Source organism: Chiroxiphia lanceolata, chromosome 11, assembly GCF_009829145.1.
Source record: "Chiroxiphia lanceolata isolate bChiLan1 chromosome 11, bChiLan1.pri, whole genome shotgun sequence".
In the NCBI taxonomy this organism is placed as follows: Eukaryota; Metazoa; Chordata; class Aves; order Passeriformes; family Pipridae; genus Chiroxiphia; species Chiroxiphia lanceolata.
Window position 1 is genome coordinate 18,496,056 of NC_045647.1, and position 27,302 is coordinate 18,523,357.

The 27,302-nt window shown below is 41.0% G+C and overlaps 1 protein-coding gene across 20 annotated transcripts in view; it reads left to right on the plus strand.

The window, feature by feature from the left end:
• The window catches only part of ATP2B2 (ATPase plasma membrane Ca2+ transporting 2), a 410,328-nt gene that overhangs the window by 177,087 nt on the left and 205,939 nt on the right, over positions 1-27,302 (plus strand). The window contains exon 1 of one of the 20 annotated variants that reach the window (XM_032698686.1): positions 1,215-1,317. The exons of the other annotated variants lie outside the window; for them this stretch is intronic. The gene's annotated coding sequence lies outside the window, so the exon portion shown is untranslated. Of the gene's footprint in view, positions 1-1,214; positions 1,318-27,302 lie in introns of those variants that run through there. 20 annotated transcript variants of the gene reach the window in all.

A 27,302-nucleotide genomic window follows, 5' to 3' on the forward strand; every position in this document is an offset into this window, starting at 1 on the left:
GTTGACCAGAAAGAACACAAAAGGACTGCCCTGATATTTCTATTGCAGCATCAAGAATTCCCCTTTAGGGCATAGAGGTTTGAGTGATGATGTTTTATTCCCAAGTTTATGTGGGGAGCTGTTAGTCCTCAGGGCACTCTGTTGATGTGCTTGCACCACTGTTTGCAGAATCTTCTGTTCATTTGATTTTAAATCCCATTTTGGTTCCTCCAAAATAGGACTGGGTATGTCTGTCTGTTCTGTGTAGTGCCTAAATATCAGAGAGAGGTGTAGAATGTGGAGGGGTGGGATTTATTTACATGCTTGGGCTGAAATGGGAAGATGCAAGAGGAGAGTGTGTCTTTTTCCAGGACTATGTGATGTAACAGTAGGTGACAGGGATAGGGACCACTGGAGCCTGTCACAAATGGAGTTCTTAGGATGTGCAGGTGGCACCTGGCTCGTGCCCAAGCTGGGGGGGAGCCTGGGTGGGCCAGCTGCTGCCTGGGGCTGGCAACAGGCTTGACCTTGGGGAAGGGAGAACGTGTGGATAGAGACAAACTGTGCTCAAACTGTTAAAAAAAGGTGCTCTTTGCTGCAAAGTTTGAATTGCTGCCTATTTCTTTGGTTATCTTCTTATGAATCTTAATATAGCTGCTCAATTTAAGCAACTAGAGTTAGTATGCCATTCCCTACCTTGTTATGGATCCTGCCCTCCAGCAGTGTTTACAAAATAATGAAAAAAGAACCAGCAATCTGAAGGAGGGACATGTAAAATCTGCAATGCAGAAATAGGATTATATATTTGTCTGAGTTCTCATGTAGACAGATGATTAATACAGTACCAGCTACAGGGTTTATAGCTTGGTATATCATTAAGGTTCCCTGTAACTCTAATGTGAAAAGATAATAAATTAAGTGTCCTCTTCCCTGCCCTTGTCCTCCTTTTTCTAGTTTAGAAGTACACTTAGAAGTTTTAATCTGAAAACACGATTCTGATACCAGAACTGGGGATGGAAAGAAATGAAACAGAAAATGGAAGACATCTGAAGCGTTTTTTGCTTGAACCTTTTTAAGAATTAAAATTGAGTGCACGAGGTCTTAACATACAAGCCTCATTTACATATCTTCTTTTGGATTAAGAGGGTTTCTTTAAAAATACTGCTGGGAAAGTATTTTTTAGGATTTTTTCCCCCACTTGTTAGAGAAAAACCAGAATATCATTTCTTAATCAGGTCCAGCCTCCTTCTCAGGAAATCTTGTTCCCCTGCTTTATCTTATCTGGAGCAGATGAGAGCTGCAGATACAGGACATGTTGAATTTTTCATTATCAATAAGGTAAGTAGCAGCACTTTTAGAGCTTTAATTGCCAGACCTTGAGAGAAGAATAATTGTAATATTTAAAATAAATCTGAATCAGAATTCTGCGAAAGAACAAATGCTAAAGTAACTAGAAATATGCTGGGAGATGGTGCCTCTGAGCTCACTGCTGAGATCCTCCTGCGGTCAAGGGGCATTGCAGAGGATTCTCTAGAAAGCCTCTGTGCTGGATTTATCACATGAGGTGAACCAGAAGGCCTAACCCTGCTCTCTTTAGGCAGAGCAGGACCCGGGGGTTGGGACAGAGGTGAGCAAATCGAAGTGTACACTCAGTGCTGAAAGTGCCACCACTGACACTGGAAACTGCAGACCATTCCTGCAGTGAGGGCAGTTTTCACTGTGCTTGAGAAGAGCTCTGACCATTGCTGGATCAGGGAAGGGATAAATCCTTCCACAGGGAAAATACGTGTATGTGTGTATGTATGTATACATATATATACAGGTACATCTCTAAAAGCATCCAAGTAGAAAGCAGTTGTTATAAAATCCTTTTTGTTGTTCAGTTTACTATGTGGTTGAATTCCATTCAAAGCTAATCTTTCAGTGGTTCACTCGAAAACAATACCAATTTTGTGCTCCCTCCCACACACGAGATCCACTCCCTTCCTCAGTAATTCTTGTTTGACCTTACAGCCAGTTCTTTAGAAACTTTCCTACCAACTGCCAGATATTTCTATTCAGGAGTTGCCCTCAGGAGTAGCACATAACCATGTTGGTCTGCTTTTTGTGTTCATTCTCTAGTGAACGGAGAGCCTCAAAGCTTGAGGCCTTGGTTAATTCAAAATTTTATATGGATTTGACTTTCTCTCCCGTGACTCCACTTTTTTTTTTTATAGCAACCAAGTTCCACCACAGCACTAAGAAAACAAATGTGGGAACACTTGTAGTTGCTCGAGATAAAAATTTCTTGGGAGCTATGGAATTCATTCCTGCAAAAGATTGAACAGACTGTGGAATGAACCACGTACTCCATTAAGCCAAACAGCACAAAACATCTGTGGTGATGCCCATAAGGGCTGGATGAAGCTATTTTTAGTTCAGTTTTGGAAGGAAGAGGGAGTGGATCCTACTCTTTCTCACCTCTCTGTGAGGATAGCAAATCGAACAGAAGTATAGAAATAGGGATTCCCTCCCCTTAACCTATTATTATATGACTTACAGTGAAGATTGAGCAGCTTCCATGGGAAAGACAGAAGGTGTCATGTTCTGTGTGTGTCCATGAGAAATAGCCTCGTAAGGAAAAAAGTGTGTAGATCAGTGGCATTGGTTTGGAGGTTTTTGGATCTGCTTAGAGGATGGGAAAAATCTTGCTGTAATTAAGGTATTTCTGAGGATCTCTGGTATTGGTGGCAAATTGTGCTGTTTGTCTTGCTGCAAAGTGAAGTCCTGACCCTGGCAATCCTCAGGGATGTTCGTGACAGGAGTTTCTGGCTCCAGCTGGTCGAGCCTGTGATGCTGGACTTGGGAGAAGGGTTCTATGGCACAGCTCTGGTCCCACCCTACAGACATCCTGGGAGCCGGGAGGATCTTACCCGGGGAGTGAAGTAAACACACAAACAAGCAGTGAGAGGGAAATAAAGCAACTGCAAAGCCCGAATGTCTGATTTGACAAGCTCCTTGGTGCCTTCTCAGCACACGTAGGGAGCAGCACAGCTGCTGTCACCCTGTCCTTCATCTCTCCACGCAACCTGCACGTCCCCAAAGCCTCAGGCAGGGGTTTGTCTCCCTGGAGCCTCATCGTCAAAGCCCAGCAAGGCTGATTTTTAGCACTTCATCTCTCTTAAATATATACCCACAGGAGAAAGGTAATTTGCTGTGTGTCTTTGCAGGACTTTTTGAGATGAGTTATTGAGAATTAAGGTCATGCTAGTTCAGCCTGGCAGCTGAGTCCCCGTGCTTGGGTTTCTCCATAACCGGTGTCTCCCTAGGAATCTTTTGTCTTGGATTTCTTGCCCGACTGTGTCGTGCAGTCTTTCCCTGCTTTTCAGACCGATGGATGTGTTGGTTGTTGTTCCTTGTTGATCTTCTTCAGCATCATCTGCTTTCATTAGCATTTTTGAACAAAGGACTGAATCAGAATAAATCACAACTAATAGAAATATAGGAACAGATTATCATTTTGCAAAGCTGAACTCTCTCAAAGGAGATTACGTATTTAAATTGAACAAATGCAACTTCATAAATAAACTAAATTAAACATCATCTAATTTTACTTTTGAAGCCAAGCAATTTTAATCTATACTCAGCTTCTCGTATAAATATTTCCCAACTCATTTTTATTCTTTGATGCATTCTTATTCACATTTAAAAACCAAAAATGTGCCAAATTGAACCACAGTTGTGTATGCTGAATGAATGTAAAAGCTTGGGTATATTGCATAATAATCTGAGAGTTGGCAAGAGGAAGTGATTGCTTTTGTGAGTGTCCAAGTAGTAGTGCAAAAATATTTTTTGAGAACCTAATGTTTGTCTCCAAAGCTCTCTGACTGATGACATGCCTGAAAAATCCTTTTTATAAATCCCTTATGTATAGTTCAAAAGGAAGCAATAGATGACTAGAAATCTATCTATTTCCCCAGGGAAAATTCATGCACAAACCGTGGTGGTACAAGCATTACCCAGCTGGTCTGCACTGTGAACAAATTCCTGTTCATAGATGGAAGAGATGTTTTACTGCAGAACTAATTCTTAGAACTGGGAACATTTAAACACCCCGAATATGTTACTTTGTGATTAGAAATGCACTTTATCAATCATCTTATTAGACAGGAAAGAACCTTTTTAAAAAATATGTGGTAATAAGGGTCAAGAATTCTTGTTAAATGTTTCAAACAGCATTCACAAAGCTGAAATATAATTTCAGTCCACCCTATGTTCACTCTAAAAACCACAATCAAAAGCCATTTTCCAGAAATAGCCTTAAATGCGGTTCTTTGTCCATGTTCATTAAGTTGTTACATGCAGTTTGCAGAACTGACCTGTCCAATGACTTCAGTGGCTGAAAGTGGTTGACAGTGGTTTTCAAAAATACTTCATTTCCAAGTAAATCAGATTTAAGATTACCAAGAACTTTTCTTATTTTTGTCTAATACCTTGAAGGTTGAACAGGACAAAAGAAGCGAAACAAACCCTCATTTTTTTTTCCTCTGGTTTCAATATTAACCCATTTATTTATGTAATTAATCTCAAATGGTGGAAAACTTATAGGTAAGGTTTATTTTCATATTAAAATCACTAGAATTGATAGTTCTGGCAAAAATCACGATTTTCTTACTGCACTTAGATTTTTCCAGGAATAGTTGAGCCTTTCCCAATATTTGAACGGAGCATTTGCTGTGTGTAGTAAGGACAGAGCAGAGCTTGCTAATGCTCTACAGTGGTTTGGAATCGCTGTAGATTAATGAGTTTTGTGGGGGAAATGCACAGGTAAGAAATACTTGCTGCACAGCTGAGTTTTTCAGCCTTGCTGATGAAGATGCCTTTGCTGTGTGACTGTTGAGGACTGAGCTCAGAGCCCCCGTCAGATGTGCAGCCGTCGCATCCCAGGACTTTCCTGCTGGAGATTTAAGCTGCTGTGCCAAATGATGTGAGCAAGAGCACTGCAAGGACACTGTGACTCATGCAGGCTGTGTCTGTGCTGACGGTCTTGCTGGCAATAAAGCTGTTTCCAATCTGTTTTTTGCCAGTGCTGCTGAAAGGAGGGAGGGGCAGGCCCCAGGAGAAGGGATGCCACAGGCCAGTGCTCGTGGTCATCTTCAAAGCCGGTGGTACAGAATGGGGGGGCCTGAACGACTGAATTTCTCCCTCAAAATGCAAAACAGCCAGAAACAACAAGAGGGAAATGTAGGCTGGTGTTGTTTATTCCATCTTCCTTCACAAATGAGAGTTCTGGACAGGAATTTTGTCATGCAGCAAACGAAAAAAATGATCCCCTTGGTTTCTAAACACATGCAGTTCTCCCCGAAATCCAAGTGAATTGCTGGGTCCCTAATTGAACGTGCAGCCCTATATAAAGGAAGGTTTGTGAGCAAGGTGCTGCATTAGTGCTGCTCCACATTTTCAGGATGTCCTTGAGTACGTTTACAGGGCTGGGGACATGAGGAGGGATAATTTCATTAGGAGAATGCAGCAAAAGAGTGGTTCTAGAGATGGATTTCACTTTGCAAGTGAAATATTTTCATGGTCCTGCATCTTGGAGATATCACTGGTGTGCAAGTACTTGTCCCTGAATTGTGTGCTGTTGACAGGCATGGGCTCCTCAGGATGGGAACAGTGGGAGATGCCAGGTGCAATTGGACATGTATAAAAAAAACATTAAATGGAAACTATTAATGTTTCCTGCAAATACTGGTTAGTAGATTTTGAAAATTCTTTCAAAACAAAGATTTGGCCTAATAGGTTTGGTATTTTTAGGTAGAACATCCACCTGCAGAGAAAGAAACATAAAAGGATAATTTAATGCAATTTGCCAAAACAATATTTTGCCTCCTCTCATGTGGACTGTAATAGTTGTCTTGCCACTGAACTTCTGGATGCATTCCAGTATTTATGAATATACCTGTTATTTTCGACATGATTGGAGTCTGTCCTTCATCTCAACTTAATTGCAGCAACAGATTTTTGCATATTCAGATCTTCCAAACATATTGCTTACAACTAGAAAGGACTGATAAATCCACCTATTTTTAAATAGGCAAAATAGAACCTGATCTTTAGTGGTTTAGCCATCATTACACATAATCAGTATATTAATCCTTTAAAAACTGATGCTTCTTAAATAGCTTTTTTCAAATTTATTTTGACAAGGATTTGATATTTGAATAATCAAGGCATGGAAAGTGCAGTGCTGCCTAGGATTCAGGCTAAAATCTCACTTGATCTAGAACATTAAATACTATCTTAGGCACAAAATATTAATTTTTTAATTAAAATCTGTCTGGATGAATCATTCCCTAATGCAAGGTAACGTACTTGGTTGCAACTCAAAATAACCTCATTTGAGCAAATGTTTCTAATCAAGGGGAAGTGTCCTGGTATGATGCTGCAGAATTGTTTGCTGGTGTTTTGCAAAGAATATTTTTAAGTGTGTGTTGCTGGGAGTTGGTGGGGTCCCTGCAGTGACTCTAACGAAGCAGCTGGTGCTGTGCACCATTCTCTAAGGAACTGGTGTTGGTGGTGTTGGGTGAGGTTCCCTGGTGCCCTTTGCTGGGATGCACATGCATAAAACCCAGCAGAACTGAAATTTCAGGATTAGTGTCAGGTACAGGTTGTGTGAGGAGAACTGCTGGCTCCTGAAGGCCTTTGAGTTGTGATGTTATGACTGAGAGCTGTCATCAGTGCATTTCTCTAGAGGAGAATATTTAATTTGAGAGACTGGGTAATTTTCCTTGCACAGATCTGCTGGACAGACTGGATCAGTAGCTGAGGCCAGTTGTGTGAAGTTCAATGAGCACAAGCTCGAGCACAAGTGCTGTGAGGAGAGGCTGAGGGAGCTGGGGCTGTTCAGCCTGGAGAAGAGGAGGCTCAGGGGAGACCTCCTCACTCTCTACAACTCCCTGAAAGGTTGTAGCCAGGTGGGCATAAGTCTCTTCTCCCAGGCAACCAGCAGCAGGACAAGAGGGCTTGGTCTTAAGCTCTACCAGGGAAGTTCAGCTTGGATATTAGGAAGAAATTTTTTATGAGGAGAGTAATCAGCCATTGGAATGGGCTACCCAGGGAGGTGGTGGATTCACCACCCCTGGAGGTGTTTAAGGTGAGACTGGATGTGGCATCAGTGCCACGGTCTGGGAACCACGGCGGGGTTGGATCAAGGGTTGGACTTGATGATCTCAAAGGTCTTTTCCAACCTGGTTGATTCTGTGATTCTGTGGTTTTAAAGCCAAGTGCCGGGTCCTGCACTTGGGTCACAACAGCTCCCTGCAGACCCAGGCTAGTGGATGAGCAGCTGGAAAGCTGGAAAAGGACCTGGGGGTGCTGGTGACAGAAGCTGAACATGATCCCAGGTGTGCCCAGGTGGGCAAAGAAGGCCAAGGGCACCTGGCTTGCATCAGCATTAGAGTGGCAGCAGGCCCAGGGCAGTGCCTGTCCCCCTGTGCTGGCACTGCTGAGGCACCTCCAATCCTGGGGGCAGTTTTGGGCCCCTCATGACAAGAAGGACATTGAGGGGCTGGAGCGTGTCTAGAGAAGAGAATGGAGGTGGAGAAGGGTCTGGAGCACAGGTCTGATGAGCAGCAGCTGAGGGAGCTGGGGGGGCTCAGCCTGGAGAAAAGGAGGCTCAGGGGGAACCTTCTCACTCTCTACAACTCCCTGACAGGAGGGGGGAGCCAGGTGGGGTCGAGCTCTGCTCCCAGGTAATAAGTGACAGGACGAAAAGAAATGGCCTCAAGTGGCACCAGGGGAGGTTTAGATTGGAGATTTGCAAAAAGATTTTCACTGAAAGGGTTGTCAAACGTTGGCACAGGCTCCTCAGGGAAGTGATGGAGTCACCATTCTTGGGCATTTTCAACAAATGTTTGGCTGTGGCACATGGGGACATGGCTGGGTGGTGGACATGGCTGTGCTGGGGTAGCAGTTGGACTTGATGATCTTAGAGGGCTTTTCCAAACTAAACATTTTTATTCTATTCTGTTCCAGAGAAAATGTTCCCAAAGCTGTGTAAAAGTGGAAATCCTAAATATAAGCTGGATCAGAGTCTTTTTCTTAAGGGATCCCATTAACCCCATGGCCTCCCCAAAATATTCATTCATTCTGAGATACATTATCTAGATTTTGAGAAGTAATATTTGCTACATCAGGATAGATATTGGTGACAGCAGTTGGCAGTGTCCTACATAGTAATTAAAATCATGAGTAGTAAAATATTCAGAGGTTAAAGGAAAACCCTCAAACCTGAATTTATTAAATTGTTTATTTTGATATGAATTTTTTATTAGGTCTATTTAAAGCATTTCAGGCTTTATTTTCGTGTATTTGCAACTGTGTCACTTACTGTTTGTCACGGCACATTTTTTCAATCATGTCTGTTTTACAGTATTTTAACCTAAATTACTTCTTTCTAGTAGAGCTACACTTAATGAAGCAGTGCACATTTATGTGTTGGGTGCATCTGGTCTAAAATAGCCAAAATAATTCTGAGTGAAAGATTTGTAGGTTATTCATAAAAAAAATCCACATTTAAGAAACTGAAGGAAGAGAGAGGGAACTAATTCTGTCTGTCTTTTAGGTTTATCTCCAGATTTAAGAGCAATAACACACCTGGCCTTCATTTCTTGTCCTTCCTAAAAAAACTCTGTTTCAAGTCTTTCTCCATTGATAGAGTCCATTGACTTTCACTGCAGATATTTCATAATAAATATTGCACTTTGTAAAGTGACTTGTTTTTGAATGGATGGTACCTGTTTGAATATTGTTGCAAGCCTCACTATGCTGTATTTGAGAAGTGTGGTTTGATTGTGTGACATGCAGCCTATATATTTTTAATTTTATTATTATTAAGTCTATTATTCTTTTTATTATTATTAAATATTGTCTGTAAATATGTATCAAGAAACAGAAAGAAGGCAGCTCATGTTGGGCCAAGAACAAAACACACTCTGGTAGTACAGGATGTGAAGATAAAACACAGACCTACCAGACTTCAGAGTGCTGAGAGAGGGAATGGAGATGAAGTGATTGCTACCCACGAAATAGAGTTTTCATCTTGAGATGCATTTGGAATTTTTGGAAGTTTCTTTTCATTTGTGCACTTTGTTTCAGGTCCTGAAGAGCTCCTTAGTTTCACTTTTCCTTTTAAAGCAGTTGATTGAAACTTTTTTTTTTTTTTGTAAAATAGAACTGTGATAAATAATTTAGATATGTGCTTATAGGTATCATTTCCCTGCAAGTAAAGATACTCCAAAGCTTGACATTCCATTCAAAGTCAATCCAAGCCTTTTCATGTAGCTGCTCTCGGCTTTTTCCTTTTTCTGAATATTTGGAGACATGTAACAGGTATCTAGTAAAGAGAAAAAAATTCTAATTATTTTTAAAACACACCTGAGCTGGCCAGTAGATATTTCTTTTAGAGTTACTTCTTTCTAACAGTATTTTCTGGAGAAAACAATGTAACCACCCCATGTATTTCAACCATGGGACAAAACCTGTGGAAAATAAACTCAGCATATTACAATGGACTATCAGACCATTCTCCAGATGAGACATTTAATTCCATGCAAATTTAGGACTGCAGTCTATATAAAATACGTGATCATAATACATCCATTGTGTTGTTAGTTTTTTAAATTTGCAGACAACATTAATATAATCTAAGAAATTCCTGCATTTGGTTGAGGTTTTTTAGTACTTTGAACTGGTGTTATTTTCTTTCTCCTTTTCCATTCAGCAGAGCTGCCTCTCAGGGCTCTTCTCATTTGTCTTCACTCAGCCCGTGAAACAGAGAAACTATTTACAATTTATGATTTTTTTTTTTTTGGTCCTTCTTGGTTTCATGCTCAGAATACAGTTTCTTACAGAGGTAGTAGGGGAATCTTTCTTCTTCTCTTTGACCTTAATTTTATTTATATTCTGTAGAAAAACCCTGGGTTGCTTCAGCTAAATCAGACAGTTCTTGAGAGTTCAAGCACTGTAGTGCTCCATGTTCTTCCACTGTTGCATTTCATCTCATGTTTTAATTTGCTTCTTATTTTCACTTAAAAAAAGTCTCTTTTTTGTGTTTCTGAAGATTTAACTAGAACTTTAATTTTAAAATATGAAACAACTGTCAAAATCCAAGTTAAAGGTGCTTATTTTGTATGGCCAGTAGATGACAGAGAAAGGAGAACACCTAAAATATATGTTGGAGACAGAACTGGGTATTCTTATAGAGGTAATTTAATTTTTTTTTAAAGTAGTATGTATTTATGTAAGCAGACACTTTTGAAAATGAGCTGAAGAAAGACTGTACAAATACAGCCATTATCTTATGATGGTGTTTATTTATAAGAGAATATCAAATAACTGTGCTTTGGTAACACCTTTTGTGTCTTAGTGTGTGTTGCTGGAGCCATATGAGTTCTGTTTTGGAAGGTCACACAATCACGACTCCTCTTTGACTTCAATCACTCCAGTAAACAGATTTTGACTCAGCTGTTGAACATAACAAGGATTAAACCTTGGTATTTGAAAATAAACATCTTGGGCCTTCAAACTGTGGAGCTTTCTGCTGGCAGGACATGTGCTGCTCCAGGCCCTGCCAGCCCAGGGGTGGCTGTGTGGGCTTGGACCCTGGGAATAATGCAATAGGTTTCATCATCAACTCTCCTGGCATTTTTTCTCTTGAACACTGTGTTTTGCACTTTTAACATTCCCAGAACATTTCTTGACTTTATGTGTGTGTGTGTGTGTGTGTGTGTATGTATTTTTTTTTAAGATTTTTTTTTTTAAGAAGGCTTACTGAATTTCCTGACCAGCTTCGAGCTGTGAGTGGTTTATTGGAAGTTGATTTAAACATTCATTAGCTAAAATAGAATGAATTATACCGTATATATAATATAATTTATATATATAACTTGGTTAGCCATGCTGGCAAAGTGACCTAAGTCTACCAGGTGCCATCATTGTGCCTTTTTTTATTAAGAGAAAGGAATGAGGTTGTAAACAGCAACATTTCTCCTATAGTGGCTTCAGTGTTGTCACCTGAACATATTTAAGGACTGTGAAGGAGAACTTCAGGCACAGGTGCTGTGTTTAAGTCTACCAATTTTGGATTTGATGTCTCCATTCAGGGCTGTGTTTGGGCAGGACTGGTTTTCAAGGCAGCCCTGGCACTACTCTGCTGGCAAAGATTTTTCTTCAGGTAAACCTTTCGACAGGTTCTCTAGGGAAGAACATATAGATGAAAATATAGTGATAAAAAGCCATGCAGTTATTTGTAGCTTAAAAGACTGAAAAAAATGGCTATGAGAGAAGAGATGGATCTTCCTAGAGAAGGAGACTTTAAAAGGTCTTGGCAGTTTCCTCTCTGGGCTCCCTCTCTGTGGCAGCTGCTGCTCAGCAGTTTTCTCCTTTGCTTAGTCTTGGTGAGCAGTGATGGGGTTTATTTCGGTTCTTCTGTTTTGGCTTTTTTTGGTTTGTTTTCTTTTGTTTATTCCTTTCGAGTATAAGCTGAAAACGATCGGTGCTTAGGAATACCGTTAAAGCTGATGGGGGAAGAAGCAGGTAATGCAGTGTATTTTGTTGGGGTTCTGATCTTATTGTAGATTTTTCACAAGACCTACATCAAGTAAATTCTCAGTGAAGGGCTAAAAGGCTAATTAGGCAAATATATCATTCATTAGGGATGGGTAAACCTGTCTAAACAAAATCTAAACAAGATAACAGAGTGCTCCAAACTGAAGCTAAGCAGAAATCTTCTGCATTGAACCCAAATCTAAAGGAGCTGTTTGGCTTAAGTTAACTTTCTGAAGCTCCATCCAGGTTTTACCTATCACCAATCATATTGTTGTCTTTCAACTCATGAGAGAACCATTAAGAATATTTTAATAGTAGTTCTATTTATTTTGTGTCTTTTATCTGTGGTTTATTCTCAGTGTGTTAGATTGAGAGAACTGTTAATTTACATAAACACGTGGATAAACAAGAAAAGCAGTTTCTGAAATAGGGCCACCTACAGCCCTTGTGCTGGGTCCCTGAATTCTGGTGCCACAGTGTCCCCAGCACTGCCATGTTGTGTTTCCCCTCATGTACAAAAGAGCACATTCTTTTGCATTTGTTGTCTGGCTCTGACTCTAAGCCACCCTCATGAAATCCATATCCCACTGCACTCCCTCCTTGCCCTTCCTCTTCCTTCCCTGTGTAACAACTCCTGTCCCTCCTCACCCTCCCTGGCTGCTGGACTGGGACCAGTGGTTGCCTTTGCTGCTGAAGATGTGTAAGTACCAACCAGCTGGTAACCTCTAGGAACTGCTGTGTTACAGCTTTTCCATCAGGATCTCTGCTAATGAGTTGTCTCCCCTCTGTTCAGACCCAGAGAGAGATTCAAATATTCAAGACAGTTGCTGCACCTAAATACCTGTGAGTTCTCTCTCCTCCATGAACTTGATTGCAACATGAAAACAAATTCAGAGCTTGTCAGGGGAAATGGGGGGTGAGGCAGCATTACAAAAGCCTCATGTCCTGGGGAGAGCGTGTTATAGTGCAAGGGAAAGCCTTCTGATCAAATTATGGAGAAGGAAACTTGTTTTGTGAGCATAACCTCTAATTTTGCCAGTGTATGGATAATAAAACCCAAGCATCTTCTCAATAAAATGTCAGCACTGTATTGCAGAAAATCTACTGGTATTATTACAAATAGTCTATCCTTTGTCGGGTGTTAGTGTATTGTGCTTTCAGTTACATATTCCTACAATGTATATTATAATTCACTTGTTAAAAATGGGAAATATCCCAAATTATGCTGGTTATGCCAGGCCAAAAATAGTTTAATTTAATTGTGCATTACTTCAGTTGTTGCAGTGTCAGTGAATAGAATAATCACTTAGGAAACAGTTTTGCAGCAGATGACCAAAATGTTTTATTGCTCAATACCATTCACTGGATTAGGAAAATGGATTACAACTGTGAGTAATGAGTTCCTAAAGCCCCTGAATGTTATGATTTCTGTAAATGTCTGCTTGATTTCATTAACCTCGAGCATTCTGAGAAATAACTGACCGTAAGATTTGCCTTCACCTAATTTTGTACTGAATTTACTCCATGTATTTATTAATATATGTGGGATCTAACTGGAAGTCACTTAAATGACTGTGCTTGGTTTTGAATAACTGGTAGGAGCTAAACAATTGCTGTACTGGAGCCAGTTACAGCTCTGCTCAGACCTCCTACTCAGCAAGTGAAGAGTGATTTTGTGAAAGGATAGCATGAAAAATGAAAAGATTTTGCGTTTAAATGAGAGCATTACTCAATATTCAATACAGACCTTGTAGGATGTTTTCCTGCCAACAATACCACTTCTGAAGGTTTTGCCTGTGGTGATCTCTCACTCAGTGGAAGTTCAGCTCTGAAGTCAGGGTGCAGATGCCATCCTGAAACGTTTAATTGAGTCTCAATGTAGTCACTGAGTGTTGTATTCTTTTCTGTGAACCTGTAGAGAGTTCACTCCTCAACCAGTACAGGGAAGTGTACTTATTTCAATTTTATCTGTTGAAAATAGCAAATATACCAGTGACAAACCCTGAATGATGCCTTGCCTGACCTAAAGGTTTGAATTTTTTTTTTCTCAGATCTGAATGATAAATTAGAACTTTCATATTGGGCCAACTGGAAAAACAATCATGTGGGCATAAACTCTGTGGCTGTGTGACTCTTTCAAGTCACAGGGTGAAAACTATGCCACCTGGAAATGGGAAAGAAAAGCATTAAGAATGGGGTTGGTAATTAAGCTTGTTAACAATCCCAGTTCTGGGGAATTGTCTTAAGGGGAAAATGATCTGCACTGCCATCAAGCATGGTATACAATACTCTCCATACAACTTTCTATTTTGGTGTGTTTTCCTCTCAAGATACTTTTGCTGAGTAAGTGAACAATATAGCATTTAAAATAAGCCTTTAGGGCTGGCTGGAAACTGGGTGGTGGCTTCAGTGGACTCACTCACAGAACTGGTGATGGGAAAGTTCACCACGTGTTCATTTGTGGGTGGCTTTGGTTCCAGTGTCAGAGTAAGGTCAGACATGGGCAGCTTGGTTTGAAATGAAGACTCTGATTTTCTGTGTGCTTAACATCTCCCCTGACTCTCTAAATGGAAGGTTGCAACTTCTTTGAGCTGCCAGGCAGCAGAAAAATGACCCATCAGCATCTCCCTGTCCTCCCAAACCCACTGTCTGTGTCAAGGGTGTTCCACCCACAGATGCAGCAATTGTGGAGGGAGAGCAAATAGTGGGAGTGACACGGGGAGAAGGCAAAGCCTGTGTCAGCTTGGCCACTGCAGCCCCTTCTGAAAATCACTTCTGGACTTCTGTGCAGCAGGTCACCAGGTAACTCAGACCGAAAGTGGGCATTTGACAGCAGCTTAAGAAGTGCAGAAGATGAATGGGCTTGAAGGACCTAAATTCCACCCCCTCAACATATGAAGTAAAGGGACTCTGTTGAGATCAGTGCTACAGACACAGCTGCTTCTGAGCTACCTGGTTGTCTCATCCCTTCCTGTGGGGAAGACGTTGAATTCTCATACTTTTCTTCAGAGTTTACCAAAATTTTCTCTGGAGAGATCCTGTCCTAAGAACAAACCCATTCCCATTTGCCATCTTCTATTCCTGACTCCCGAATTTTGCTTCTGGCCTAGATTGATTCTGAGTCTTGGTAGTCCTGCTAGTCAGATCTTCTTTGTGCAGCTGAGTGGGAAAGACTGGGAAGGAGTCCTTGAATAACTTCCCAGGTTTGTGTGAGAAACTTCAGGGGGGGGAAACGTGCTCTTGGTTAGCCATGCTGGCAAAGTGGCCTAAGTCTACCAGGTACCATCATTGTGCCTTTTTTTTTAAGAGAAAGGAATGAGGTTGTAAACAGCAACATTTCTCCTATAGTGGCTTCAGTGTTGTCACCTGAACGTATTTAAGGACTGTGAAGGAGAACTTCAGGCACAGGTGATGTGTTTAAATCTACCAATTTTGGTTTTGATGCACAAAGCAACAGCTTTGTGCAACAGCTGTACCAAAATCAGCATAGGGTGAGAAATGGATGTCCTGCTTCTGGTTATTGATTTCCTTGGGAACGTTCTTCTGTTTGTGCCCTCTCTTCATGGTTCAACTTTGTGGTGTGTGTTTGAAAGGTTTCAGCTCCTGACAAGAGGAGTGTATTATGTATTAATGTATAAATAAATGTTTTATTTTGCTGGCTGGCTGGCTGAGTTCCCTTCCCAATGTTTTTTTACCCTCAAGTCAGATATCTCTACTTTCAAGTTTCATCCTTGATTGACTTTTGGTAATGAAATTAATAATAACAATTTAAAAATTTTTAGGATTTGTTGTCTGATGTTGTATTAGAGGCTAAAAATATACAGTGAACTCCATGCAGCTTTTATATAGAGAAAGGGACTAAACAGACTAGATTTTATCGGGCTGCCATCAGACTGGGTTTAAATTATGTACTTTTGTTTTTGCGAATAATGATCAAACTGGCAGAGGGAAATGTAGTGAAAATAAGTGAAGTGGTGACCTGTCTGCTCATCAAAAGCTGTTGTTTTGCAGGGTTTACAGTCCAGTATTTTTAAAAAATTCGGCAATAGAACTGTTTACCAGATCACTGTGATTAGATTTGGGATTACTGACCTTTCCTTCCTAAAGACTCTCTGTTGCCTTTGCAAGCTTATGGGTGGAATATTTTTGCAATCACTGGCATAATTTATGAGGGTTGATAGAGGTTTCAGTCTTTACATGTGTTTTCTCCTCAGTGATTTCTGTTCTCTTCTTAAATGATTTCTAAAGGTATCTCAAGTGAGGATTTCCTGAATGAGAAGTAGCAGCTATAGTATAACTTTGTACTGTAGTTACTTTTCTGCACCTATGCATGTATAATAACATGTTTAAGTAGGTGGTTTAACACTTGTGTTTTATTTCTTTTGGGTTCTAAAGAGTTTGGGTTTAGTTATGACCTCACACTTTGATTTTTCCAAAATTAATTTATACTTCTGTTTTGTCGGTTTGTTTGGCTTTTTTGTTTTATGTATGAAAATGTCATCACAGAGTTCATACAGGAAATAGAATCATAGAATGGTTTGGGGTGGAAGGAATCTTAAAGATCATCCCACCTCCTGCCATGGACAGGAACACCTTCCATAGACCAGGTTGCTCCAAGCCTGGCCTTGAACACTTCTAGGGATGGGGCAGCCACAGCTTCTCTGGGCCACCTCTGCCAGGGCCTCCCCACCCTCACAATAAAAAGAAAATTCTTCCTTGTATCCAATCAAACTTTCCCTCTTCCAGTTTAAATCCACTGCCCTTTGTCCTGTCACTATGGGGCCTTGGTAAAAAGTCTCTTTGTATTTTTGATAAACCCGCTTTATATATTGAAAGACCACAGCTGGGTCTTCCTGGAGCCAGAGGATCATAGAATCAGCTGGGTTGGAAGGGACCTCTGAGATCATCAAGTCCAACCCTTGATCCAACCCCACTGTGGTTCCCAGCCCGTGGTACTGATGCCACACCCAGTCTTATCTTAAAAACCTCCAGGGACAGAGAATCCACCACTTCCCTGGGCAGCCCATTCCAATGGCTGATCACCCTCTCTGGAAAGAAATTCTTTCTAATATCCAACCTAAACCTCCCCCGGCACAGCTTCAGACCAAGCCCTCTTGTCTTGCTGAGAGTTGCCTGGGAAAAGAGAACAACTACCCCCTCCTGTCAGGGAGTTGCAGAGAGTGAGGAGGTCTCCCCTGAGCCTCCTCTTCTCCAGGCTGAATAGCCCCAGCTCCCTCAGCCTCTCCTCACAGCACTTGTGCTCCAGTCCCTTCCCCAGCCTCGTTGCTCTCCTCTGGACCTGCTCCAGCCCCTCAATGTCCTTCCTGAGCTGAGGGGCCCAGAGCTGGACACAGCACTCCAGGGGTGGCCTCACCAGTGCTGAGTACAGGGGAAGAATCACTTCCCTGCTCCTGCTGCCACTGTTCCTGCTCCAGGCCAGGATGCCACTGGCCTTCTTGGCCACCTGGGCACACTGCTGGCTCATGTTCAGCTTCCTGTCCATCCCCACTCCCAGCTCCCTTCCTGCCTGGCTGCTCTCCAGCCCCTCTGTCCCCAGCCCGTGGGGCTGCAGGGGGTTGTTGTGGCCAAAGTGCAGGACCCGGCACTCGGCCTTGTTGAACCTCATCCTGTTGGAATCAGCCCAACTCTCCAGCCTGTCCAGGTCCCTCTGCAGAGCCCTCCTGCCTTCCAGCTGATTGACACTCCCCCCCAGCTTGGTGTCATCTGCAAATTTGCTGATGATGGACTCAGTCCCCTCATCTAAATCATCAATAAAGATATTAAACAGAACTGGGCCCAACACTGATCCCTGGGGGACACCACTAGTGACTGGATCCCAACTGGATGCAGCTCCATCCCCACCACTCTCTGGGCCTGGCCCTCCAGCCAGTTCCTGACCCAGCATAGAGTGCCCCTGTCCAAGCCTGGCTGCAGCTTTTCCAGGAGAATGCTGTGGGAGATGGTGTCAAAGGCTTTGCTGAAGTCCAGGTAGACACATCCACAGCCTTCCCCTCATCCACCAGGATGCTGCTGCTTTGAAGTATAGAAATATTATCCACAGGAAAAAAACTAACCTACCTTTAATTTAGAACCTGGATACAGCCTGCATTACAGTGCAGGGGGTGCAGGCATCGGGATGGGTTTTCACGCTGCACTGGTGTGGATGTCGTGAAGTACCAAAATATTGGGTGAAAGAGAAATGTATTAGATCTATTTGCTTGTTCAGTCAGTAAATGTACCTCTGAGTAGTGGCAACAATTCCTTGAAGTTACAGTGTCTATGGTTACGATTTCCTTGGAACAACAAACAACGGCGACTGAATGGCTTTTCAAGCCACAAACAAGATATTTTATTGTGCCTTCATTTCTTAGGAAGGAAGATTGAAACTCAATACTATATTTTAGTGGCAAAAATAGATATAAAAGGTATGTTTTATGTTTCTTCCTGCGAGAACTATGTTCTCAGTGGCTAACACGTGGAATAGGGGAATACATGTGTCCCCTACATATAGGAGTTTTAGTATCAATTTTTTAGTTAAAAGTGCAAATGAAGCTCCAATGTGGGTTGTGAGTTGTGGCAGAGCAGTTGTAGGCTGTGTGCACTGAGGCACGGTGAGTGTTGCTGTCCCAGCCCTATTACATAAAGAAGTCTAAGCTGTTTCGGATGCTTAGTACAGCCTAAACTGGATAAACGGGATGCAGTAAACAGATTACTGCGGTGTTTATTGGGAATTCATTCTGATGGGGGAAGTAAAGGAACCATTAAGAGGTGTATAAATAGGGTAAAATGAAGAGGTGCTGCCCGGCGTTGAACAGTTTCCGAGTTAACTGAGCAATAACTGCAAAGAGTTTTCTGCGGAGAAGAAAACAGTCGGCTTTGCTTAAGTACCCATAAATATGCTTTCGGTTTGGAAGGTATGTTTTCAGCGCTGAGGATTAAGTGGACTTGGCAGTTCCTTTGAGCTTGACATTGATATTGTAATGAGCTTTAAATAGCTGATTCCCGACTCCTCCTGCTCCCTGTGCCCCTGAGGTCAGCCCCAGGGTCAAACTGGATATCAGGGAGGTTTTCTTGCTCAGACACCCGAGGGACACGTCCCCAGGTGACACTCAGACTCCTGAAAAATCTGTCAGTTCATCATGACTCACTGGAAGTGCTACTAGCTGAGGAGAGAGCGGGGATTACACCACTGCCATCTGTTAGAGGCCTCCTGCTCCCTCCTGGCTGAGGCTTCGGTGTGTGAAGATGTGGATCAGGTTTTCGGGCAGGATGACATTGCAGAACAGGGTGGTGAGATGTGCTTCTGCTCAGTGTGAAAAGCAGGTGACCAGAGCACACAGTCCTTGTGCCATTTCAGTGACCTCCCATTTCCCTGTTTATGTAACGGTGTCATTTCTGAAGAAAAAGTGCAACTTTCTCCTTATGTATTTGCACCATTTCCTTCCAGAGCACCCAAAGTAATTTTAGTTTCTGCAGTAAGAATAAGAATGTGGTGGGTTGTGCTCTTTCTGTTTGAGAGAAGCCAACTTGAAAACACAGAAGCAGAACAGGACTGGTACCTACAATGTTTAAAAAGGATAAAAAACCCCTCATGTTTATCATACTTGAAGAACATACAGGACCTTGACATTTCTGCAGTGAGATCATTGTGCCTGCTGTGTTTGCAGATGTTCATCAAGAAAATGGGCAGAAGCAACCAAAAAAGAGAAATACTCTGGAAATATTTGAAACCAGATAAAGTAAATGCAGAATCGTTCGAGTTAATGCAGAGAACAAACTTAAACTGAAAACAGCTATTTTCGAAAACTTCTGGCCAAGCATGAACCAGACCAGGCATTTTTATTCTGAAACAAATCCAAATCATTGCTATTATTCAGGAACAGTAATTCCAGAATAGTAAGTTTGGGTCATCCCCAGTGTGGTGAGAAGAGGTGGCTCGGAAGGTCTGTGCTCCCAAGGGAAGGATCAGCAGTAATTTCCCTCTAATACCCAGAGAAGTACAAGAGTATTCCAAGAGGGTACCACTTCCTGGGATGCCTATTTGTCAAATAAATATTGTGACCTTATTTCTCATCAGTTGTCAGGGAATGGATTAATTTTATAATCTGAATTAGTATCTTATTTCTAATGAAGTGACTATTTGGTTACAATGCTGTAACCCATTTATGATACAGATGAGGGATGGGACAACAAAATCCATAGGGACATTTTCCCCTGCTGTGAGGAACTTTGGAGTAGCTGGCTGTCAAATTTTCAACTTTTTAAGTGGGACACTAGAATTCCTTTTACAACCATTTCATTTTTTAAGGAGAATCTTGTGCCTGTTCTGCAAAAAAACCCCAAGCCAAGCAAACCTGCACACCCTGTCAACCTTGGAATCAAAGGGATCTGGAACACTGAATCTAATCTTTACCTGAGGACGATGACTTTCCTGCTGGACTGAGGAGTTTGCATCTCTTTTTTAAATTAAAAATTAAAACTAGAAATAGAAATATTTCAAGCTCTGTGTCACTTATCTGTAATTTACTGTAAATTTGAACTTTTAATGTTTGCCAAGACCCATACAAAAGCAACTGTTTGAAACCTGCAACAAAGGAACTTTAAGTCTCTCCCTGGAACAACTCCCTGCAACTGCTCTTGTCAAGAATTCCGGTGAGCACATTTGCTGGTTTTAAATTCACAATAGACAAAATTCCATATGTTGTGTGATTTACCCTCAGCAAAATGTAGCTCCTAATGCTGATTGTAAAGGCTATGTTCTTACAGTTCCTAATCTGAAGAAACAGCAGCAATAACAAGTGGTAGTAAAGAGTTACTCCAAACCTGCAACCCAAATTTCCGTGCTTTGCACGTGTGTGATTGAAGAGGTGCACGGGGTGACTTTGATATTTAATCTTTCTTTGGATAGTTTGTCACACTAATAGTTTCTAAAAAATTACTTTTATTTCTTTGAAAAACACAGATATGAAACACATGGCACCCAAAGAGCACCCAATGTTTTTTCGGCCACGACTTCCAGGTGGTCAAACCTGTGGTTTTTCCTGTTAAGTTGAGAAGTGACAGTTTCACCTTTACTATCTCTTTTCTTCCTGTTAGTGTGGAATAAGGAGGGTTGAATATGACAATATTCTCTGTCTGGTTTTTTAAGCAGTGTAGGCACAAGGTGGGTGCTGGAAACCAATCCCCTGTTAAACTGGCACATGTCAGTGAGGAGAGAACTCACTGCAGTTCTGCATTTCACTTCTAACGTGTAAACTGGTGTGTGAACATGTCCCCAGTCTGCTGAGGGTGCAACATAGACCAGTTTGGGTTTGTTTTTTGTCTAAGTCAGAGCCAAATTGCTGAACCAGAGCCCAAGTAAGAAATTCAGACTCCTATGACCTGAACCAGAAACTTGTCCCATGACCAGTGTAACTCAATCTCAAGTCACGTGTCAGGATGTTTTTTTGCACTGTTTTAATTGAGATTTTTCTTTTTTCCCCCCAGACAAACTCAATAGTTTGCAAAGTAGCGGTTTTCTGTTGTGGAGTAAAAACAACAGATCTTTTCAGCACATTTTAAAATCAGTTTCTCTGTGCTAAAATATTCTTTCAACGAAGAAAAGTCCCCCCTGATGCACGTTAGAATTGTGCAGAGGGTTTCTTTGGGCCATTGTAAGAGAATTTTGGTCAGTTTGTCTCTGTGGAAGTGAACTAGGCCTGTATGAATTGGCCTGAACTGCTTCTCATATTGAGCTTGTGATTCAAACAGGAAAAGGTTTAGAAATAGGTTTTCTTCTTCTATACTCCCTCTTCTTCTTTTTGTCCTTTTTGTGCATAAGATTAAATAGAAAAAAAAAATTTATACAGTTCACTGATGCTTGTAAAAGCTTTCCATATCAAAGTGACCCACTCATAATTTATGTATAAATTTAAAGATATTTACAAATGTTCTATGCTTAAGTGTTCTTGGTAATGGTAAAGCTTCTACTTTTCAGAATGTATCACTTCAATTTTATGGCATCTTAAACTGTTCTAAAAATCATTTTTGCCGATGTACAGAAGTAAAAAATGCTGGACAAAAAGTGAAGGGAATTTTTGAGAATTTCTCCCTTGTGTTTTTGTTAAGTTTGTGAGTATTAACATTTTTTCTCCTTCTACTGGAAACAGATTTTGTTGAGATTCTCAAAATTGTTTTACAATCACAGTGGTCAGCATTTTCTTTTCTATTTCTAGGTTTTACTAAGATGCTCATGCAACTAATACAAACATGGATTACATTTAATCTGGGGGGATAAGTAGGAGCAAAATAAACTGCTTTATTATTATTAACATGTTGAACTTCTAGTCATTAGTATGGAATGGTTACTTCCATATTAATCTCAAATCTCAACAACCAATGGTCACCTTGAGCATTTCTGAAATCCACTGAGTGAAGTGAAAATTAACTTGTTTGTTCATAGTGCTCTTCCTGAAACCTTATTACACACTCTGCTTGTTCCCAAATTCCAGCTGTGTGGCAATTGCTGGCAGATTGGTGAGGTTTTTACAGAGGCACAGTAGTTTCTCATCTTCATTCATGTCCCTTTTCCTGAAGCCAGTCTGAAATGTAAAAAGTGACTTTTCTTGTGCTGTAGCATCTTTAGAAGAGCTGATATTTTAATTCTGTGTTAAGTATATTTATATATATGTGTGTGTGTATATATGTATATGTATATATTTTTTTTTTCCACTTTTTGTTCTCCTGGACCAATAATATTCCAGTTTTCAAGCTGTGGAGTGGCTTCCATCTTCCACTGGAGGGTTTGATGCAAGATAAGACGCAGGCAAGGAATGAAGAATAAATATCTCCTTCTCCTAATTTGCATTAATGTGTCACTGGGGCAGAATATTTTCCCCCAGTCCATTATCTCATTCTCAGTTCAATTCTTGTTTACAAGCCATGGTTTGCAAAGCGGCTCTGGAGAAAGTGTTCTGGGATTTTGGTGTTTGTGGCACAGAGCTGCCATAATAAAGTAGTGCTTGAATGACTGTTTGTGTGGGTGAAACATTCCTAAATTGATGAAGCACTGCCTGCTTTTATAACCTGAGAGATTTTGTCATTTGGATAAGGGCAAATCATTTGTGTTTTTGTGTTCCTGCATCATCTTCTGAAAAAAATCTTTGTGTGTGTGTTTTAGTAGCCTGAAAGGAGAATTCTGCAGGTTACATTTAGCTTTAGAAAGTGCTTTACCCTAATGGAGGTTATGCAAGATGCTCTTAACCTTCCAGGGTGGCTTCTCCAGGAATTCAGAGAAACAGGCAGTGAAAGCTCTGGAATCTTGGGGATCTCTGTAGCCCTTGGTTCTCAGAGAAAAAACAAAAAGAGAAAAATTTCGGTTTTGATGAATTGTGTTCAATGATTTTAGTGATGTGCCTGAATTTCAGAGAAACACAATAATTTATTAGACAGCAGTGACTCTCAGGCTGTAAAATATAAAGGACCATAGTAGGGACACTACTGGTGGTAGTGGTTCTGTCTGACCTGGCAACTGAAGTGCAAAATGTCCCAGTGCTCCCATGCAGAGACTGGTGAGAGCTGGTGTTGTGCTGCACTTGCCAAAGGGTGAGCAGCCCTTAGGCTCCCTGAGCAATTAAATATAAATATTTTAAATAGAACAGTTACACCACTGAAATAACTGTGAAATGTATTTCCTAGAAACGACATTCACTGAGATGTGTGATTCCCAGGACTGGAACCAGCTGTAAATTATATTTTGCTGAACAATTTATTAAGAAGTTTACCTTTTCTTTTTTTTTATTCTGTGTGTGTGGTTTTTTTTTCTTCATTAAAACAAGCAGGACTTTTGTCTTATAATGCAACTGGCCCTTCATACCCAAACTAAAGCAGATGTCAAATGTTGCAGGCTCTTTTTTTTTTTTTGTGAGCAAACTGCATAATTGGGCAGCAAGTAGCTGCTGTTTAAGTTTCTTGGGAGCCATTTGTTTGCAAGTCAGCATTACAGGGCTTATCAGCTTTGTGAGCCTGTGTCTTCCACGGCTGTAAGAGCTTTGTGAGGAATCTGAAAGCTTTCAGGAGCTTGCAGGGCTGCAGCTGCTCTGCCAGTGGAGGCTGATTCCTGATCCCCACTGCTCTGGGACAGGAGGTTTCCTCTCAGGTGTCTTGTGTGTCTGTGGTTATTCCATGCTCAGCCCTGCTCGTGTATGGACTGCAGAAATAGAGCCCCACTTTGAGTTTCCTGGTAAATAAGTGTGTTATTGATCTAAAGAATCACAAAATACCCTGAGCTGGGAGGGACCCACAAGGATCACCAAAGCCCAGCTCCTGTCCCTGCACCCAAAAATCCCACCATGTCCCTGAGAGTGTTGTCCAATATGTCCACGTGGTGCTGATCCTGTAGTTGGGATTTGAGTGGGACAGCTTTAACATGGAAATTTTGGGAACTTCCTACTTAACTCATTCCGGAAAGCTTTGTTATCTGGGATTAGTAGTCCTTCTTAAATGAGAGGAGGATATTTTTAAAGCTGTGTTTACGTTTTGGTCGAATGTTTGGGACGTTCTTATTATAGTTTGTATATTTTCATTGTCATAATTATGGAAAAGCCATGGTGGGGAATGAATTTGGACTCTGAGAACAGTAGCAACAGTACACAAATACAATGTTGAAATCCTGTTCTCTTGGTTAGGAGATGTAACACAACATGTAATTAAATAATAATTTTACTGAGGTTGAAAGGGGTTTTGCATCTTGGGCTTCTGCTGTTCTACCTACCTTAAAAAGCAGATGAATAATTTAAAAAGACTGGTTCTCTTGGAAAAAAAAATTCTTTTACAAAGACTTAGAAAGTAGAAAACATTTACTTTGAAAACTTTCTTCTCAAGTAGGAATTCTGTTCTTAAGTTGTAAAAAGATTTGTCATGACAAACGCATTTGGATGAATTTAGGCTAATAAAGTTACTTGAGAAAACGTTTCATGCGACACAAACCAAACTTTGTTATGGACATTGGACAACCTTACAGATAAAAGAAATGTGTGCAGATCAATAAAATGTAACAAAGATACTGTTGGGTCAAATTTTGGGGCCCGGCCTTTACTGAGTTCCAGTTGATAAATCTCTAGAAGCCAGTGGAGCAAAACTGTTTTGTGTTGGTTACTCACCTCAGTTTCTGGCAAAACCCCATTCTCCCCATGCCCTATTTTTTTGTAACACGGAATAGAATCGTGGAATGGTTTGGGTTGGAAGAGACCTTAAAGATCACCTCATTCCACCTTCATGCCACGGGCAGTGACACCTTCCAGGTTGCTCAGAGCTCCAGTCAGTTTGGCCTTGAACACTTCCAGGGATGGGGAGTTTCTCTGGATAACCCATGTATTGGCTCAGTTCCCAGCTGCCACAGGGAGAAGGGGAGATTGCTGACCTGCCTTTCTGCCTGTCCTCAAACAGCATCAGAGAAGAGGCTGTTGCTGAAGGAGGCCAGTTAGTGGGTACCTCCAACTTTGGGGGCACCATTCATGATGTCAAATATATTCAGCCTGAATAAAGAAATAGGATTGGCAACATCTGGGCTTGTACATTAGCTTGCATTATAACAATGGTCATCCCTGTCTTATAGTTTTTTTGCAATTATCTTTAAAATCTGGAGTCACAATGGCTGCCTTGCACTGATCACTTCCCTTTGGGGGCAGTAACGTGACACCTTCATAAAATATTACTGCTCAGTTGCTATCTATATGTCTGAAAAATGTGCTGCAGGGGGATGTCTTGGATACTGCTGCAGCAGCACAAAAAATCTGTGGAGTTGAGTTTGTTTTTACCTTTCAGTAGATGAGGTCAAATTTCCTTTACCCACGCAGGTTCTGGAGCACGTTTTTTAGGGGAGATGTCTGTGAAATCCTGAGGTACAGCAGACACTTGGTTATTAAATGCAGAGCTGGGAGGTGAGTTTTCATCTGGTCACCAGCTTATGGGGTGCTTACCTCGTAGCTTTTTTCATAATTTATAGTTCTTACACCTTTTCAACTCTGCTTCCAGAGGATTGGTGAAGCAAAATTGCTGAGAAGATGAGAAAAGGAAGGTCTGATACAAAGGTCACCCCTGAAACTGTAACAGATACAATTTATTGATTGAATCAAACCCACTTCTTTATTTCAGACTTCTGGTAGACAGTTTTTGTTTAAAAATAGTAGTTTCTTTTAGTAGTTCTTTTAAATGAGCAGTTTTATTCTTGAATTTGAAATGACATTGCTAAATTTATGGAAAAACAGGTAAAGGGTGGCCTACTTTTTCTATTACCCTTTTCCCATTTCATTGCTTCCTAGTTTTTTCATTAATTTAGTCTTCATCTACTTTTTTTTTTTTCCATGAGACTGTATATTTTAAAATGTTGCTAAAATTGCTTTCTGATTTCCTACAGAGAAAAATCCAGTTCAGAAGCCAAAAGCTTTGCATGGCTTGAGAAACAAGTGGTGTTTGTGCCCTTCCCCCAAGCAACAGGAAACACCTCCCCAGATACCTCCCATCACCTCCATTCTTCCTTATTCATGCCTTGAAATTTCACTCTCTCCTTTAATCTTGTATCTATGCCTTGATACAATGATTTGTCATATTGTATGGATTTTTTTGTATCTTATCTTAGGTAGAACTCATCAAAGAAATAACAATCTGGTGCTACTGTTACGGATTCCCTAAAAGCTCCTTGAACAAGAAACAATGTTCTATCTGTTCCCAGAGTTATCTAGGCCAGTAAATTAGATTTATGTACAGGAAAAAATGTCTATGTCTGCCTAACAAAGACAATTTCTATAATGTAATGTGATAAAAGCATTCAGTTACTCTGAGTTTCAAGCAAGTTGTAGAGCAGTGGCAAAAGTGACTTTTCCAAAGTAAATCCTTTGCTAAAGGAATATCTTTCCTAAAGTAATATCTTGATATTTCCTAAAGTAAAATTTTTAAGTGACTTTCGTGAAGTAATATCTTTAAGTGACTTTCCTAAAGTAATATCTTGGAGTGATCTTGAAAGTCCCTTTCCTACCCTGTGAACTGAACTTCTCTCCTTTTGCCTCTATGACTTTTAAGCACTCCCCACTCCAACTGATTTTTTTTTTCTTCTGTAAATTTAGATAAAACAATTTCAGAGTTATTCAGGAGGGAAAGTATCATAAAGGTAACATAAATAAGTTCCTTTAATACTTAAACTAAGCCTCCTCTGCTCAGGTTGAGAGTGGCTGCTTGTGAACACTTACATTCTCAAAAATAGGAATTGTATAAAAAGTGTTTACTTGTATAAAAGTTGAAGTGCCAACAGTGTCTGCTTTGAAGTGACACTTACCTGGGCTGGAGCAGCCACTGATGGGCTCTTCCTCCCATTATCTCCAAGCACTCATTGTTCCCAGTTATGGACACAGTGGAATTTTTGGCTGTGCTTGGTGCTCTCTGTACTTTTGCAGGTCACGGTGCCATTTGAATAATTGTCTCAGGTATTTACTGGCTGCTTTTTTGCCTGCTGTACAATATGTGCAAATCCCTTCATAAATCAGAGTTGCTCTTCAGTTAAGCCAGTTGGAAATGAGCTGGAAGTGTGGCTGTGTGCTGCTGGAGTGAGTGGAGTTTCTTGTGGAAGCACGGAATTACTTGCTGAGCAAACTGCTGGGGTTAAGAGAGTAAAGTTAGAGACTGGGCTGGAGTGTGAGTAGCTGTGAGATAGAATTGTGAGTATATTCCAGGCTACACCTCTGTTTATGGTGCTTAATCAAATC